Raw genomic sequence first — 17,978 nt, forward strand, 5'->3', positions numbered from 1 at the left:
GTAGCACTTTAAAGGAACAGGGCTGTGTGAAAGCGAGCAGCAGACTGAGAATGACAGCGATGCCCATAGCGTAGAGCAGAAGGCTGTCACTCTGGCAGTAAATGTACAGTGCATTGCATGTGCTCATGACCACAAAAACGCTCATTTGTTGTTCCCCAGCTGCTGGAAAAGTGAAGGAGGTTAGCCCTGAAGTAAGCTAATGCTAATGCTAGCATCGTACGTTTACAACGTCCACTGCCATGCAATCGTATCCCTTTCAGAAGCTTTGCAATCCAGCCTTGAACTGCAGCGTCCTTTTAAAATAAACCCATAATGATAAATCTAATTTAAAAATCCTTCTTTAGTTATTTATTAACTTTTCCATCTTGAAAACAGTTGTTAGTGACGCAAAGACTGTATTCCTGACTTGCGGGTGTCAGGGCTGATCCGTAGATGTATTAATAGATCCATGTGCTGATCACAACATGAGACTGACTCTTCAAAATAAAATTTGCAGTGATGATGGAAAAGAGCTCAACCCTGCGGGAGGCATCACATGGACGTGGTCATGTGGTTAACATCACAGGCCTTATTGTTCTATAAACAAACAAAATTATGTTTTGCGATAGAATTCTACAGAAGACTGACAAATTAAAGGAAAACACAATAACATGTCATGTTTCAAAATGTGTCACCTTGCTGTAAAGAGACTTTGCATCCTGCATAAATTCTCTGAACTAATAGAAAACAATCACTCAAGCAACCACTAGACAAAAAACTTCAACTTCAATAAAATCCTTTCCTTTTTTTAGCATTTTTTCAGCTGACACTAATTGAAACAACAACCTCCCAGCATGTTGCTGTCTGTTAGCCTCCCACTCACTGTCTATCAGAAGGCACACATCAACAAGAGGCTGACAGATCACACATGTGCAGAGTGGAATTTAAGGCTCGAGAGGAGTCGTTTTCATTTTGTGCAAAAGGCAAAAGCAATTAGGCCCTCTGACTCATTTTCTTTCTTTATCTAAGAAGCAAAGCATTCAGCGAAAGAGCGATTTATTATGAAAGTAATGTAATTTCATTTTCAAGCAGTTTCCAGCAGTTTTATAAAATCCGATCCAAGCACTTTTCAATCCTTGAAAATACTGCATTCAAATTCAATTGTTATCAAGGATTTCCAGCACCTCTAAAAACCCTGTCCAAAGGACAAACATCGATTATGCTGAGTGAGTCTATCCCTGTGTTTTTTTGTGAAGAGAATTACATTTTGCCCCCTCTTTGCCCCGCAGTGGATTAACACCAGAGTTGACACTATCATATGATCCACGTGGTGTGGATTTTCTCAGTGGCTTTATTTCTTAGGCGAGCGTGCGGCCTGGGTCAGCTAAGCCAGGTAACGTTCAGACTAATTGGACAGGAATGACCAGTTATCGGGCTGCTTACTGCCACTCCTCATCAGGTAATGGCGGCTCAACGGGGGACCGGCCTCTGTCGGACGTGCAGCACATGATTGAGAGCGCAGCCGTCGGGGGGGCCGCAGTGCCTGCTGGCCGGGGCTGTTGCGGGGTCAGCCAGCGAACAGGGACGCATTTCTCATCACTGTCAAAGATTCGGTGGGAGCCCTCACATTTGGAGTGTGTAGGCCCCTGGACCAAGCAGCCAGACTTGTGACAGCCATCAAAATGGTTGGAGGGATGTATTTTGTGTGCACTTGTCTGAGAAATGGCGACTCTGCAGGTTCATAAGTAGCACAGTTTTTCTTCTACTGCTTCTCTTTTTGTACTAAAGCTATGGGCGTCAACAGATGAAGATAAATTAAAAGATCAGGTTTCACCCCCCACTCCCCACAGACCCCAGGGCTGACCCTGTCTCTAAAGATGCTTTGAAGCCTGATACATCTGGTTGCCTTTGACTGAGGGCTCACAGAGAGGCAGAGGTGTTCAGGTTGGACTAAGCAAACCCCTCGCTGTTCTTTGCCCTTTCTTTAGCCCGGGCCTTAACCCTGTATTGACCCCACTGGTGTTTGCTTAAGGGGTCATCAAGACTGAGCCACTTGTTTCACCAACGGCCAGAGACCTGAGGACCCCAGGGTACCAGGCTTTGCTCTGAGGCAACCTTTGTTGAGACTCAGGGTCGAGGTTTGGATCATGAAGTCAAGGATTGCTGGATGGCAAATTAGACTTGACAGCATTGTGCTTCTAATCAGATTTGACAATGATGTGATGGTTGACTTTGTTTTTAACCAAACACAGAGCTGATACACAGTACCGATCCATACCAGTACCAATAAATGAACTGTGACATCCATGTGCTAAAGAGTCTGCTTTGTTTTCAATACAGGTCCAAAAAAGTTCAGTCCAATCCAGTTCACAATCACAGAAGAAAGATAACTCAAGAATTCCACTCCACCCCCACTCCAAAAACAAACCAAATCAGGAAATAAAGACTGAAATAATAGCTTTTGCATTTGCAGTTCAATAACAGAGATTATGTACAATATATTCACTGGGTACTCAACAGTTTTTAGTCAGTAACTTACGTCTCACAGGTTTGCAGTGTGCATTAGCTCCGCTGAGACACCAGCAAGGACTCCTGGAGAAACTCCAACTGGGAAATACTCAATCTTCCAGACTATTCCTCCACCTGACAACAGACTCCAGAGACCAGGCTTCTGCTTATCACCAGCTGGCTACAATAAGGTGGACTTTGCAGGTAAAGCTGTTTTTGTCTCTTCTCCATCGACCATAAACTTTGGTGTACCGAATGCTGCCATAAGTAGCAGGGTCCTGTTTTGGGGGGCTATTGGATAGGTTCATAAACTCACTTACTCAATACTGGTATTGGTATCGTAACAACCCTACTACAAAACCATCTAAGGTCACCACCCTGAGCCTTAAGTTTCTGCCTGTTAAAAGAGAGTTTTTCCTCACCACTGTTGCCAAGTTCTTGCTTATGGTGGGAATTGATGGGTCTCTGCAAATAATATTATGAAGAGTTTTGTCTTCACCTGCTCTGTATGAAAAGTTTCCTGAGATAACTTCTGTTCGGCATTATGCAAACAAATTTGACTTGACTTGACTTTTAACTTCTGTTTTCTGCCTTGTGGCTCATCAGATAACTTGTATTTATGTGAAATATCATTAATGGTGAAATAAGCTTTGTCATATTTCACACCATAACTTTTCTATTGCCATTTCATTCCACCTAATATTAGAAAATTTGTTAATCTCCTCACTTTAAATATGGATAACACTATTTGGCCTGAAAAATGATTCCATTTAATCCAGGAAATGAAAAAGAAAATCTAAGAAACAGGAAGACTAAGTTTTCATTGTCATTTTTCCCAGCTCCATCTCTTCACATTTACAGCTCTGTCAGACAATACCCAAGCCTTACCTTTAGCACACCAACTTCCCATTATAATAAATGATTCAGCTGCACTCACAAATAACTCACTTAGCGGCAGAAATTGGGCTGAGAGCTGACCTAGATTTATGTCGACCTTACCTCTCTCCCCCCCCCCCCCCCTATTTCTTCAGGAAGTAGAATGGGGGATGTGAACAAGGTGGAATGTGATGTTAGCATAGCCACAGCACTGGGCGTGAGGTGAGAAGTGAAGAGTTTCCAGGAGGAAACTATTGTCTGGACAGGAACAGATGGGGGAACATGGGAAATTTGGGTTGTCTGTTGGTCATATCCAGCCCACAGTCTTTGATCATATCTCAACATGGATTTAGTTCTAAAGGAAAATGCTGGGAAATTAACCAGCGGTTAAAAGTTGTTGTTTTTTTCTGTAATGCTTGATCTGTATTCAGAGTAATGGATGTTTGGTTGCCACAAAAACAGAGCAGATATGTTGTCAGTCAGTCATAGGTTAAATCCAACCAGTTGTCTCACCTTTGCATACCCGGCCAGTCACTGCATGACAACTCTTCCTTACATACAGCAAGCAAACTCTCAAATTGTCCAGACATACTAGGAGCAATATAGCAGAGATACTGCTTGTGATTTCTCCCTCTCCAAAACTTAAGTGTCAGTTTTCTTAATCAGTCTTGTTTCTATGTAGCTGGGTGACAATTTACTTACGTGTAACTCCCAACAGCTGTCAAATGTCCTTCCCAGCGTCGTCCTTTTTGAGGGGACCTCTATTAAAAAGGGTGCTGTGGGTCATACAAGATGCGCCGCTTCTGAACCTCATTAATCAGTCTCTCGTCGTCCACATTGATTGCTGACTAGAAGAGAATCAGAAACACCAAGTCAGCATTGATTTTGACCAATGAAAATAGATTAGAGGTGAAGCAAGTGTGTGAAACCTTGCAAAAATAGAATGAGAGCAAACAGTTTTTCAATGCAAGTGACGCATTGTTTAGCCTGTTGACTCATGCATGGTGCAGGTTAGGACATCTTCACTGGGAAAAACTGAAAAAATCTGATGTTCATTCTTTTGCATTGCTTCCAGTCACAAAGCAGTATGCAGTGGGTATAATTGTCTGTTCTGGAAAGTTACAACAACTATTGAATGCCCCCAAATTCCTAAACTAGATATAATGCCCTGTTTACCAAATGCTGTTCTAACAACAGAGCCTTGACTTGAATGAAGATGGAAGTTCTGTAACTTTTGACCCCCAATGTGTTGCAAACTGCAATCGTCTTTTTACAAAATTATCTCTGATATCCTTTTCCAAACTGGACCTCAGTAACATAGAATAAGTTCTTCATGGTTCTCCCCTGAAAACTGTATTTTTTCAAACAAAGTGGATCTGAGGAACAAAGTTTCAACTTGCAAGGAATCAATAGCATTAATGTTGGCTGGTTCAGGAAATGAAGGGAAATTAATTGATCTGCGGCACAACAGTGTTTAATCTTCGGGCTTGGCTCAAGGCTCAAGTCAAAGTGAAGTCACAAGTCAAAGTTGAGTTGCAAGTCTTTTATGATTTTTGTCAAGTCATATCTAGTCCACACCTTTGTTGACCAGTAAGCTAGCTATCTAACCTTGTTTGTTATTGCTCTGTTTTCCACTGCTCTCAGACAGAATTCTTTAAAAAGTTGCTGAATCAGCCTTGGCAAGCAAAGTTTTTATGCTAATGAGCGAACACGTGACCATCAGCTCATTTCAGTGCGTTTGTAAAGTCAGCAATTCCACTCTCAGTCCAAAACAGACAACACAAGCCAGGTTTATACAATTAAAGCTTCCTCTACCACTCACCACTGTGACTGCCCCCATACACTTATCACAGAGGGCATAAAGGAACAGAAGGATATAGGTTCTGTGGGTTCAGTTTTATGGCTCCGCTGTCTCCGTCTCTTGACTCACAATTGACTACTGTAGCCTGCAGGCTAGAGGGCACATAGTGTAGATGTCTGGGTGGGAGCGGTGGGGCAGGGCAGGAGGTGCTTTGGGGAGCGTGTGTGAAATAGCGTCCATGCATGAAGTAGGGTATAAAACGGGGAGCACGCTGTAATTCAGATAATTAAGGCTGCTTCCATTCAGCTTCACTCGTTTAATTTAGTGACAAATTATTCAAGTCAGATCCCTGTACTGGTGCCGAAACAGTCAATTAATCGATTAGTTGAGCAATGAAAAATTAATCAACAACAGTTTTGGTAATGGATTAATCAGTAAATAATGTGAGTTGTTCCTTTTCTATTTGTGTTAGGCAGGGTTGTGAATTTTGTACATTTTCCTTAACCGATAGTAACACAAACAACTGATTAATCGATTGATCATTTATAACAAATAAGATATAATGCATTTTTTTTTCTCAGTTTTTCTCATTTTAAGTGTGATTTTAAGTTTCCTCATCCAACAAATGGCTCCACCAGACAAAAATATGTTAAATAAGGCACAATTATTATTGGGGTATTAGGTGAAATCTGGGGCTTTGAAATTTCTTGAATTGATTAATCAGAATAGATTATTTGGACAGATTGATTAATTCAATACATGAGTCAGAATAAATCAGTTATTATACGCTGACAATTACAAACTAAATGGCAGATTTTAAGACTTGATACCATTTAAAAATCATGATTTTGGTAATGTGTTTATATGTGTGTGAGAGAAAAGGGAAAGGGGGTAGGGTTGTTGTCTGTGAGTGAAAATGCTTAAATGTCAAATTGCTCTTGCAGACATGGGACCAGAGAATAGCGGAGATAGTCTGTGTCATCTGTGTAAGCTTGTGTGAGCAAAGAAAAGGTGGGGGGGGGGGGGGTGCCTGGTTCTCTGCAGACCTCTGGGACCAGGGAGGCTGGAGATAAGCCACCTAGCACCAGCACCCCTCATTCTGCTTCTGCCTGCTCATGTCAAACCACCAGGGTCCCCTGTACTGATAACCCCTCGCAGGAAAAGAACCTTTTATGTAGCCTGTCTGAGCCGCACAGAGACGCACATTCATGCAGTTTGCTGCGTGAATGCAGGAAATTCAGCCCATGCGGCCTATTCAACCACCTCAGACAATTTTTCCTGCAAACCACACACAGTCAGCGTATAAATCCTCAAAGACAGGCAGCCGATAGAGGGAGAGAGCAGCTAGGTGATGTGAGACAGTAGCTAAGAAAGAGCACGGCCTGAGGCTGCAGGTCAGAGTTCTCCTGAGGTCATTCACAGCTAAATTGACTAGCAGAGACAGAGAAAGGGAGGGCGAGAGCGGCAGACTGGGAGAATGAGAATGAACGAGAGAGACAGGGATACAACCTCCGGAGCCATTGATACAGCCCGCAGGCCTCTTTGATCTATCACTGCGAGCTTCCTGAAGTAAACACAGGCTAATTGTCTGGATCAGGTTGAGATGCTTATCTGCGTTCGCCTGTCTGTTTCCTCCAACGCTTCAGTACATTTTTTTTTCAGCGATACAGAGGACGCCAAGCTTGTCGGTCCAAATCAGATTCCTGGAGGTACTAAACGGATACGCCCAACGTTTAGCTGCTTCAATCCACCATCCGCCACCCCAATGCATCACTAAGTCCAGGCCAGGTTTGACCCCCCCAACGCATATCTCTTGACCTTTTAATCCAGCAAGCGCCTCACAATTAATGCAAACCTGATAAAGAACAAGTTAGAGAGGCTTTTTAAAAACCCATTTAATTGTGCTGTAAACTTATCTTTTAATTGCCTGGTTACTTTGCTTATAAAAAAAGAAGTTGGCTTTGTTCTGAAAGTTTTGATTTCAGTTTAGAATCATCCTTTATCTTTTATTGTGTTGTCACTGGTGTCACATTTGTAAAAAGTTGTATTATCTCTTTAGTCCTGTCCATAAGTCTCGCTATATAGTTTAGTTGACTGTACCAAATATTGCTGTCACAAAAACCACAACTTGGAAATACTGGTCTGTTGACCTTCAACCTTTATTTACACGTGTCATATTGGTTTGATGCCAGTAACTGTTTTTTCAAGTTGCTTTTTGTGAAAGTTTATACTGTAGCACTAATGTTAGCTCGGATAGCTTTAGCTTTGAGGTTATATGGAAGCCCGCTCTGCTCTGCTGCGGTATATCAGCTGTACGTAGCATTAAATTTACTTGATAGACATCCCCTGAAGGTAGTGATATGGCTACATATCAAAAATAAAATACCAAACTGCAAGAATTAATTTGCAATGTTGTGTAACTATGATTAGCACCCAGCAGCTAGCTTGCTCCATAAAACTGCCCCCTGAGCAGTGAGGTAGGATCCACAGATAACGTTACACTTCGTGTTACCTTTCTTGTTAGCATGTTGCGCGGCTAAAGTGGCTACTACCACAGGAAGGGGAGATATTGCACTAATGTTGTAATATTAACAGTCAAGAGAAACTATGTGAATGTTAGTAAGTTGAAGCCAACTATATACTACACTACAACTTTATACTGTAGCACTAATGTTTGCTCAGCTAGCATTAGCTTTGTTGTTATATGGAAGACTGTGCTCTGTTGCAATGGTATGTGGGTGTGTTGGTATTAAATTTACTTGATAGACATGCCCTGAAGGTAACAATATAGCTACAAGCGAAAAGAAACAGTCAAAATGCAGGAATTAGTTTGCAATGTTTTGTAACTATGACTAGCACCCAGCAGCTACCATGCTCAGACCATAAAGCTGCCGACTGGCAGTGTGGTGAGATCCACAGAAAACATTACACTTTGCGTTACTGCACCAAATTACTTCATTTATCATAAATATTTGTCATAAATGAAGCAATCTGCAAAAACAAACAAAAGAATGATGCTAATACTATGCTGCTGAGCCAACCTAAATAATTATGTCACCATGACAGCCCTCACAGACAAATGTGAACACAGAAGTAAAAGGGCAAAAAGATAAAAAGACAGAATGTTAAGACAGAAAGAGGACGAAATGCATGTTCAGAGCTTTGAAGTTGAACTTCTGGTAGACAGGAGGTGGTGACTGGGAGGCAGGGATGACAACATCCTCCTTTTGAACTCCCTAGCATAAATATTGGTGCTGATGTTGTAATGGGGTTTTCCTCGTGACCCTCCTCCAGCACAGACCTTCCAGTGAGCCCTTCATGTGGACTCTGCTTCCCCTCCTCTGCACCCGGAGCCCACAGAGATCAGACACCGGGGGTCTCCGGGGAGAAATAGCTCATCCAGTGATGACGCTACTCATTGCAAGCCTGATTGGGTTTAGTGATGCCTGGGGGACTGAGGCCAGATAGTAAAGATATATCAATATACCATGGGTACTGGAGCTACTGCAGACATATCATTCCCTTGATCTTGGAAGAACTGGTTGTACGCATACTGATGTATAGTTAAGTAACCTGGAGAAGCAGAAAGGCCACCAGCACAGAAGCTAAGCAATGAATAACTGTGGAGTGGGTCAACAATGGAAAGGATTTTAGCCACTTAAGAAAAGTCCACCAAAAAATACATTTAAAAAATTCAGATCTATATTTAGAACATTTTCACTCCTTTACCTTGCTGTCAGACAGCCTTTTTCCAAAGGGAAACTGCCATTATACAAGCCAAATATTGCTCTCACCAAAACCAACCAAACTCCATAGGCAAAATCAGTAATTTTGTCCTCGCAGAACATGGGAGTTGTTGCCACCACCATTGCCTCAATCTGTTAGTTTGCTTCTGTTATTGTGTGACTTTGGTGTTTTAAAAGTATAGTTCAGATTCACCAAAGTCACACAATAACACAAATACACTAATAGACAGAGGCAGCAGTAGACCAGTAACTCCCATGTTCTGTGAGGTAAAATTATTGATTTTGTCTATGGAGTTTGGAAGGTTTGGAAAGAGAGAGCAATATTTGGCTTATTTAACAGCGGTTTCTCGTCAGGAAAGGTTGTCTGATGGCAAAGTAAAGCAGTGGACCTTTTTCAAGTGGCTAAAATGCCTTTTGTTGCAGAGCAGTTCATTGCCACACACTTTCTAGTACCTCATACAGCCCCACTTCAAATGATCCAAACTATCATCACTCATGAGTCCATTCAATTTTGAAAGAAGCAAAGGCAACAGCCTTGCGATGTGGGTGGGTCTGTTCTTTGTATGCAATAAAAAAGCAATGGAAAAAGCCAATGTAATTTACACAGCTGAGGCTGTGTGTTGTTTGTGTTTTCATGTGGTGTGTCCAAATCTGATTGATCTGAAATCCAATCAAGCAGAATTTATAAAAGCTGGTTTTATATATATGTTTTACAATCGCACATAAAATCTAATTTACAACTTCATCATATGTGCAGTAGTTTATAACAGAGCCAGTAAAATGAGCATATTGGGCTTTACTAAATTACTTCCTCTTTCAAAATTGTTCTCCAGTCCCAAATCAGAGTGGAGGAACATGCAAGGAGCACAAGGTAACAGACCTGGCTGTCTGTTTGCACGTGTTTATGTGTACAACATGTTTACAGGAGCGTGCGTTCAAGCGTGTGCATTTGTTCCTACAATCATTTGTATGCATGTCTGTGTGTGTGAGGTAGAGATACAGCCTGCATCTCGGGCCAGTCTTCTATCTACTGGCTGCATCATTCCACCTCGGGTGCAGGACTCCACTCTGTCACTCAGGGTGACACATGGTGAGGCAGCCCCCTGCCCGTGGCGTACAGAGGGGATCACCGCCCTGTCACTGTCTGTCACTCCGGCTTTGTCCCCTGTCATGCCTCCACGCTGGCGGGGGGGGGGGGGGGGTGTGGGGGGGTGCCCCCGTCATGAGCGGTGACAGACTGACAGGTGACAGGTGAAGCCAGACAGACAGCGAGTGCCACAGACACTCAAACCTTCATACATATCCCAGCATTGTTCAATATGTGTGTGTGAATGTGTGCAAGCGTACAAACACACACGGCCGCCTCGTTTAACACCACTGGGTCGGGATTAAAAGGTCATTTTGGGGTTGGAATGACTCCCTCAGAGACCTGTTGAGGAACACCTTCAACTGCAGGGGTATCAACCAAAATGTCAAAAATGGTAAAAAAGTAGATATTTGAGGGAAATCTTAATAATTTTGAGTACAAAGTGGCCACAGCTCTGCTCAGGATTCTCCCTTCGAGCGTCCCAGTGTTGTAATGATCATCTCACCTCAATCAGAAATGTCAGAAATGAACTGTCAAAGTTTTCCCCAAGCTGGAAAATCATCTTGTAACTGCACTTTACCTCCAAAAAAAAACCCAAAAAAAACCAGGGTGGGTTTCTTTTGTTTTGTTTGTTTTTTACCTGCACATGTTCTTACTTATTTAACTGCTTCTTGGACACTAATTGGACATTTTGGGAACTTCGATCACTTACTTTCTTACCAAGAGTTAGATGAGAAAATCAATACCACTCTCAAGGTGGTGCACTAAATATGAAGCAGAGACACTGAGCTTAGTTTGGCACGAAGGGTTTCAAGGTGGGTGGTGGGCTTCATCAGGAGGGGTTCAAATGGTTTTAGGGGAGGCTCAGTGAAAAATTATTACATTAAGTATCAAAAGGAGATCACAGAGAAAAGCCTTAATGTGTGCGACTGGCTAAAAAGATATTTAGAGATAGTAGTTTGGGGAATTTTACTGTTATACCACTTTTTAGAGTCAAAAACTAATAAGTGCCTTAGGACAGACCTGGACAACCAGCAGACCGTCTGAAGTCTGAACTCTGAGCCCAGCCAAGAAACTGGGCAGAGCTTCCTCAGATAAGCTAACCATCTCCTGGCTCCAGCTTCAATTTGTGACCTAGCATCAGAAGATTGTTGCAACACGGACCTTTTCTTTTATAACACTGACGTCACTGACACACTGCTGCTAACTGTGCTGTAGCTGCCATTAGCTAGTAAGCTCGGTTAAAGGTCCTGTTGGACTGGGACACAGCCTCTGAGACTTGACGGAGTATAGTTTGACAACCTGGAATACAGTTCTGACGTGATTCTCAGCTTGTCGGACCAGGACCCTGACTCCAGGGACGATGAAGACACGGCAGGGACAGGAAAAAAGCAGGAAAAAAGCAACTGAGTGTTTTGAGTAACAAAACTTGTGTGATGTTATACTGCGTTGAAATTAAAATGTTCTGTGTCCTTGCTGGCATTAACATGTAGCTCGCTTCATGCCCAAAAATAGACATTGAAATAAATAAATTAATATCATGAATGTGCATCAGATAATGACCTGACCTAACAACTACTATTCGAGGAAGATCTTTAATCGGAGGCAGCCCTACATTAAACTTCTCAATTAAAGGCAGATTAAGTAGGATTTGTCAGTTGATTGTTGAGTCTCATTCCCTGGACATCAAATATTGACATTTTGAGTTGGTGAAGCATCCCGAGCACAGCAAAATAATGAGGGAAATAAGATGGTGCAGGCTGATGCAGGCACCACCACGCGTTGTGGGTGATGATTGAGAGAAGGATGGAGTCTATGCATTGTTTTGTGGCAAAATCCAGTATAATATTCCTTACTATAACTCTGCACTCACTGGATGTTTCTCAGTAAGAGCGACTGATAACTGTCTACTGTCTTACGGCTGTATTTAACTGTACATTAAGTAGTGATAATATGCAGCCAGACACAGGCTGTACAGTACAGATCAAGTTACGCAAAGAAACATGCTCAAACTTTGCACTACTACTGTATGTAAAAACATCTGCACAGACACTCAGAAGAGTTCAGCACACAAGCATATTCATAAATACACACACACACACACACACACACACACACACACACACACAGCAGTAGATCATTTTTTGATCACAGTCTATCCTGCTGGGATTAAAACACACCCACTGCAGTGATGCTGCTGATGCTGTCAGATCTAAGCAAGCACTGAAAGCGAGTGTATACCTTTGATGCTGGAATAAGCTTTAGTTTTTATTCAATTTTTCATGCAAGAAAAGGCAAAACACACAAACGCTACAAGGGGCAGAGCTAAATATTTCGTTTAAATGTGGGTGTTTATTAGCATTTATTTGCTATGGATGAATCTTTTGTTCTCTTCTAAATCAGATTTCTCAGACAAGTGATGACGCTGAATAATTGCTGAGAAAATACAGAGAGACGTCGAGTTATTTAAGTGTAACTGAATTACAGCCGACATATGTGCTCGGCCCAATACGGGATTAGATTTACAGCTCTCTTTGTCACTCGATGGACTTTTAATGGCCATTATTGCTGCTGCTTGCGGTCCCAAATCGAGCATTAGACCTTCACTGTGGCTTGACTCTAACCCAGTGCCAGAGGTTGCACCCAAATCATTCCATTTGACCTGAATCTCCCATTCCATTACCCAGCATTCCCTGTGGGGACAGTAGTGGTCCCTCAGCACTTGAACCCTGACCCAGGCTCCATCAGGAGAGGAGCCAATAACAGTGTGGGTGGGTTTATAGGCACCCAGGCTATCTGAATTGTCTCGCCTCGCGTCTCAGAGGGGACATACAGTCGTAATGATGCCCGATGAGGTTTTGCTCTGAAATGTGATTTAGTTCCTATTACCTACAGTCATATTGTGTGAGGCGGCATTTGTCAGGGGGATGCATGGAAATCTGTGTCCAGCTGAAAATCAGTCTGCATCATCTCCACCACAGAGAGAACAAAGCAATGGAAGAAATGTAAAACTGTCTAAGTATCTAAGAATATTTACAGCAAACACTTTATTCCTGATACTTCCATGGGGCTCAGAGGGTGTTCACGCCCCAGTTGCGGGATTTACGGCTTCACATCTACTCAAATGCAGGTCAAGGCAGGTCACTGTGTCAGCGACCAGTATAATAATGTATAATTTAGTGCGCTATCACTCAGTATGTTCCTGTCTCTGCACAATGAATATGACTTATCAGGGTCTCCATACAAGTTTCTCCTTGTTTCAGCAACAGTATTGCATTACTGGCTGTGATTAGGGAAGATTTGAAATGCTCTCAATACTCTTTTTTTTTTTTTTTTACAGTATCAATACCAGCTGCACTTTCTCGCTGTCTCTTCTCTTCGACAGTGAGCTGACACACACCGCTGCAGTGCCCACACAGTCCCGCCTCCTCTTGGTTAATCCATCTTCGCCTCATGACTCATCACATTTGCTTTAACTGTTGTCATGTTACAGCCTCGTTATATTTACCTAAAATTTTATGCCCTCAATGTTAAGTCAAGTTTTCTCTGTTTTATTGAAACTTATATCAAATATGAATATTTTTCAAGTTATTGTATCGAAATTAGAAATTCCAGTATTATGATAACACTATTAGGGATGTCAATTATTAATCATTAATTGATTAAACACCATTCAAATTTAAACAATGTAACAATGTATGTAAGAAGTTTCACAGGAGTTCACAGGTTTTCTCACGATTTGGTTTGGTCTGTCCTATTTGTCTAGCAATGGCAGTATTTTTGCCCCATTTGACATGATTTTCTTTGGTGGTGCCATTTGTTAAATAATGAGAAGTGGACAAGAGCAGAGCGAGAGCCTCGATGTTTAAATAGTTTGTGTTTCATGAATTAATGTTTCACGTAACTAATCTGGTGCTATAGTGTTTAAGTGTAACTTAAAATGAGAAAAAAAACACGCATTTTGTATCTGACTGATTATTAATGATTAATCGATTAACATTTTCAAGAACTGATGAAGGAGAAGACAAAAAATTTGCAACCCTAGTCGTGATACTTGATATCAAATAGCAAGGGCTGTTCCTGTGGAGCTTTGAGAGAAACAGTACTTGTAAAGTCTTCAAAGCGCTGCAAAGAAGACCTATGTTGATATGGTAAATAGTACATACAGTGAAGTAATATACTAAATGTATAAATGACACAGTAAAGTACAAGACTGTTGGCAACTTAGGTGGCTTGTGTGCAGAGAGACAAAGAAGAAGGCAGAGACTGGGCTTATGTAGGGTGATGACTGTTGGAAACACTGTCACTTAATCTGTCAAAACGACTTTTCTCGAATCTTTTATGCAACACTGTGTGATTTAATTGCTTTACTAATGTTGTGTGGGGTTCAAAAGAGCTGGGACCGTGCCATGAATGACCTCCTCCATCAGCTCTCAGTGTTTTCTATGCTGCAACCTGCAACCTCTTCACTTGTACAAGTCAATTTAGGCACAAAGTAAGATAATATTTGTGTTGTGTATGTCTATCAGTCCACTGCTCAGAGGCTCTTGGAAGTGTCAGAATGATTTTCTCTGACTGGTATCATTTTTCAAATGGTCTTTTTGTCCTTTTGACCTCCTCATTGATACTCAGCTGCTTGACAGATGATTCTGTCCCCGGTCATGTCTGCAGCAGAGACATCAGGAGACACTGCAGCCTTGATTTCACTCATCAGAAACATTACACAATACATTGGAAGTTCTTGTAGATTAAACTGGGCTAATCAAACACTTAGTCCTGACTAACTCTAAAAGACTCAAGGATCATTTTCTGTTTACGGATACTGTTCTGGTCTCATATCACGTGCATGCGCCCGTTTCTTATCTGTGTGGGTTTTGAGACCATTTGCCATTTAAAAAGGAGCTCCATTCCTCACTCTTTATCAGTCTTTGTCCTCCTTTTCGGTGGAGGTGACACAATGTCTCCTTCCTCGCTTTAAAAACAAAACACAAAGCATTGACTCGGACGTCATTTGGGTGAGCCCTAGTTGCACTGGTGCTTTCTCCATTCCAGAAGAATATCTGATGTCATGATCTAATCCTCAATAATAACATGATCCTGACTTTTTCAAACACAATGCCCAGAAAAAAAACATTATATTCAGGCCAGTATGATAGTTCAAAGTATTCTCTATGGTGTATGAATTTTTTTTAATGAGTTTGTTTGCTATAAAAAATGCCGTACAACATCCCAAATGCAGACATGTTTGGCTCACTACCATGGTACTGGTGTAACAAGTCTACATTTACTATTTTGTGCATGTACCGTATGTTTAAAGTATAGTGTAGTGGTGGCGCTGGCAGACTGAAAGAATGAATACCTCCGCTGATCCACAGTTTGGGAGCCGCCTCATGCTCATACTGTGACATAAATATCTGGCAACCAGAAGTAATCCTCCTCAAAGTCGAGTTTCCTGAAAATTAGTCCAGGAACAGGGGGAAATGGAAAATTAAATTCCAAAAATGACTGACACAAGCACATTCAAACCCACTGAATGCAGAAACGTACGGTCACGCGCCATCACACACACTCACATCCCACCTTTTAATGAAGGATGAGCAAAGGCAGTTTTAGCACAATAGCTGGCGAGCATTAAAGAGGGAATAAAGGCCAGGTACAAAGGAGTGGAGGAAGTTTAAAAGAAGACAGAGAGGAGGGGAAAAAATGGATGTTTTCACTGTTCAACGAGTCCGTGGCAGGCCTGTGGGATTGGCAGAGATTGGCGGGGATATGAGAGCAGCAGCACTTGAAAGCCCAGCCAGAAGTTTAAGATGTTCAGAGGGAGTTATTGGTCGCCTGCTCTTCCTCTCCCCCCTCGTCTTCTCTCCTCTCCTCTCCCCTCCTCTGCTTCCCTGAGTCTTTTCAAGCTGCGGGCCTACAGACTCTTTCTTCTTCTCTCATCCCTTCGAGAGCCCTAACATGCATGACAGGTACAAGAGAAGAGAGAGACTGCAGAGGTGTAACGAGAGGAAGGGGAAGAGGAGGAATGCAGGTGAAGCACTCCAGACAACGGAGGGAGAGGAGGTGAAAGCTGGAAGACTCTCTGCATCTGATTTGGCATTTCTTGGTAGGACGTTTTATCTCATTGAACTGTCTCATGGAAAAAAAGACACATGAGACGCTTTAATGGTGCTCTGCATTGACCAAAATATGAGGACACCTGAATAAAGTACGGGACGGACTGCTAACCAAACCCAAAGGTGTTAGCCAGACGTCCCCGTTTTCCAGGGACGGTCCCCGTTTCTGGTGGCTCGTCTCAAGCTGGAACTGTCCCCATTTTTAAGTGTGTAAAAGAGGAGGAGGAAAGGTAAAGATGTGACTACAGAGGCTGACAATTCATTATTTGAAATAAAATTTAAAAAATGAGGCAAGTAATGGGAATCTAACCTGTGTTTTAGTTGTATTGTATGTCATAATGTAATGTTTATTAAAGATTAGAGAGGAAAGAGACGACTGTGGTACTGTAAACTATGATTTTTGACACCGTTTACAAAGTTAGTCTGACCCAATTTTTATCATTCGACCTCCAACATAATTTAAAAGAAATAGAAAATACACTAAACCATTATGTCCCTCTTTTTTTTCCATAGAAAATTACATCGGATATGTTAATGATAAATTGACCACCAAACTGGAAATGTCCCTGGTTTTAATTTCACAAATGTGGTCAGCTTTGAAAAGGGTTAAGAAGTTCTTCCACACCAAACGCAGAAACACATTTATTTATGGAACTGACCTTGCTCACAAATGTTGAAGAGAGGAACTGTGGCCACAAAGTTGGACAAAAGCCGTCTAGCAATGTGTTTATGCACATTTTGTATCACATTAGAAAAAGGTCGATGGAAACGGCGAAATTTGCAAAAAATACCTCCCTAAAATTCATGTATTTATGCAAGATTGATGTCAGTTTTGCCTTTTTTTTGCACTTAACTGGAGAAGGAAATACCTTTTTGTCATTTAACTCACATTTAACTGACTTGACTGATCGAGTGTTTCTGCTCTGAGAGAAGAAGAAGAACAAGAAGAAGCATTAAATACATAAAGGCAACTGTTAGCCTGATTTATCTGCACCAAACAAATATCTCTCTTTTATGCTACATTTTAGAAGTTTGATTCAAATTCAAATAACAGTTAAATGAAAATATAGTCACTGTTGTCTAAAACAGAGTACCCAAACTGTACGTCAAGATGTGCCAGGAGATTTTGTGACAACCATACATAATTATTATTACAATATGCAAACAGTTATGATAGAATTTTTCATTTAGATCAGTACGTCATTAGTCAGTACTAATTTCCTTATACAAATTCTACATTGTAAAAGAAAAAAATCCTTTACAAACTTTTCCTTAAAGTGAACCCAAGTTTTTATCAATTCTGCAGTTGCCAGATGGTTTGAATTAGTGTTTGTCCCTATTTTCCCTTCCATTACCTCATTTTTAATTTTGTGAATTTGGTTTGAATGGGTGTGTTGCTGCTTTGATGTAATTTTACACATTTTCAAATGAATTCATGAATTATTTGGTTAATAAATATTGGATGAGTAATACTGCTGTCAAATTTTATAGGCATTATTGAATAAAAACAAACATTTCCAGAGTGATAGAATGATAACACATGTAATATGTATCCCTGTTTTTCGCGGATATGAATTGAATGATAATTTGGGTTGCACTTTAATGTGCCTTGGGCACAAAAAGTTTGAAAACCACTGGTCTAAAATATCATTGTTTGCTGTATGTCCCTTGACGCCAACGAAGGGTCATACGAAAGTATGTGGGTCCACCTGCTTTTGGTAATATCATGTACCTTTTTGGATGCAACTGATAAAGCAGAACACGGATAAAATGTCTCTAGCATCTGCTAAATTTATGGCAAACTGAAGTCTCTACCTTGACAAGGAAATTCTAAAAACAAACTTAAACAGCATGTATGGTAACCA

The 17,978-nt window shown here is 41.3% G+C and overlaps 1 long non-coding RNA gene across 1 annotated transcript in view; it reads right to left on the reverse strand.

Annotated features, from left to right (window-relative positions):
- LOC146312264 (uncharacterized) overlaps positions 1–17,978 on the reverse strand; it is a 249,466-nt gene that overhangs the window by 131,672 nt on the left and 99,816 nt on the right. The window contains exon 2 of the long non-coding RNA XR_014772190.1: positions 4,066–4,211. This is a non-coding gene — a long non-coding RNA (uncharacterized LOC146312264). The remainder of the gene's footprint in view (positions 1–4,065; positions 4,212–17,978) is intronic.

This window comes from Lutjanus erythropterus, chromosome 17 (genome assembly GCF_056507025.1).
Source record: "Lutjanus erythropterus isolate fLutEry1 chromosome 17, fLutEry1.hap2, whole genome shotgun sequence".
NCBI lineage: Eukaryota > Metazoa > Chordata > Actinopteri > Lutjaniformes > Lutjanidae > Lutjanus > Lutjanus erythropterus.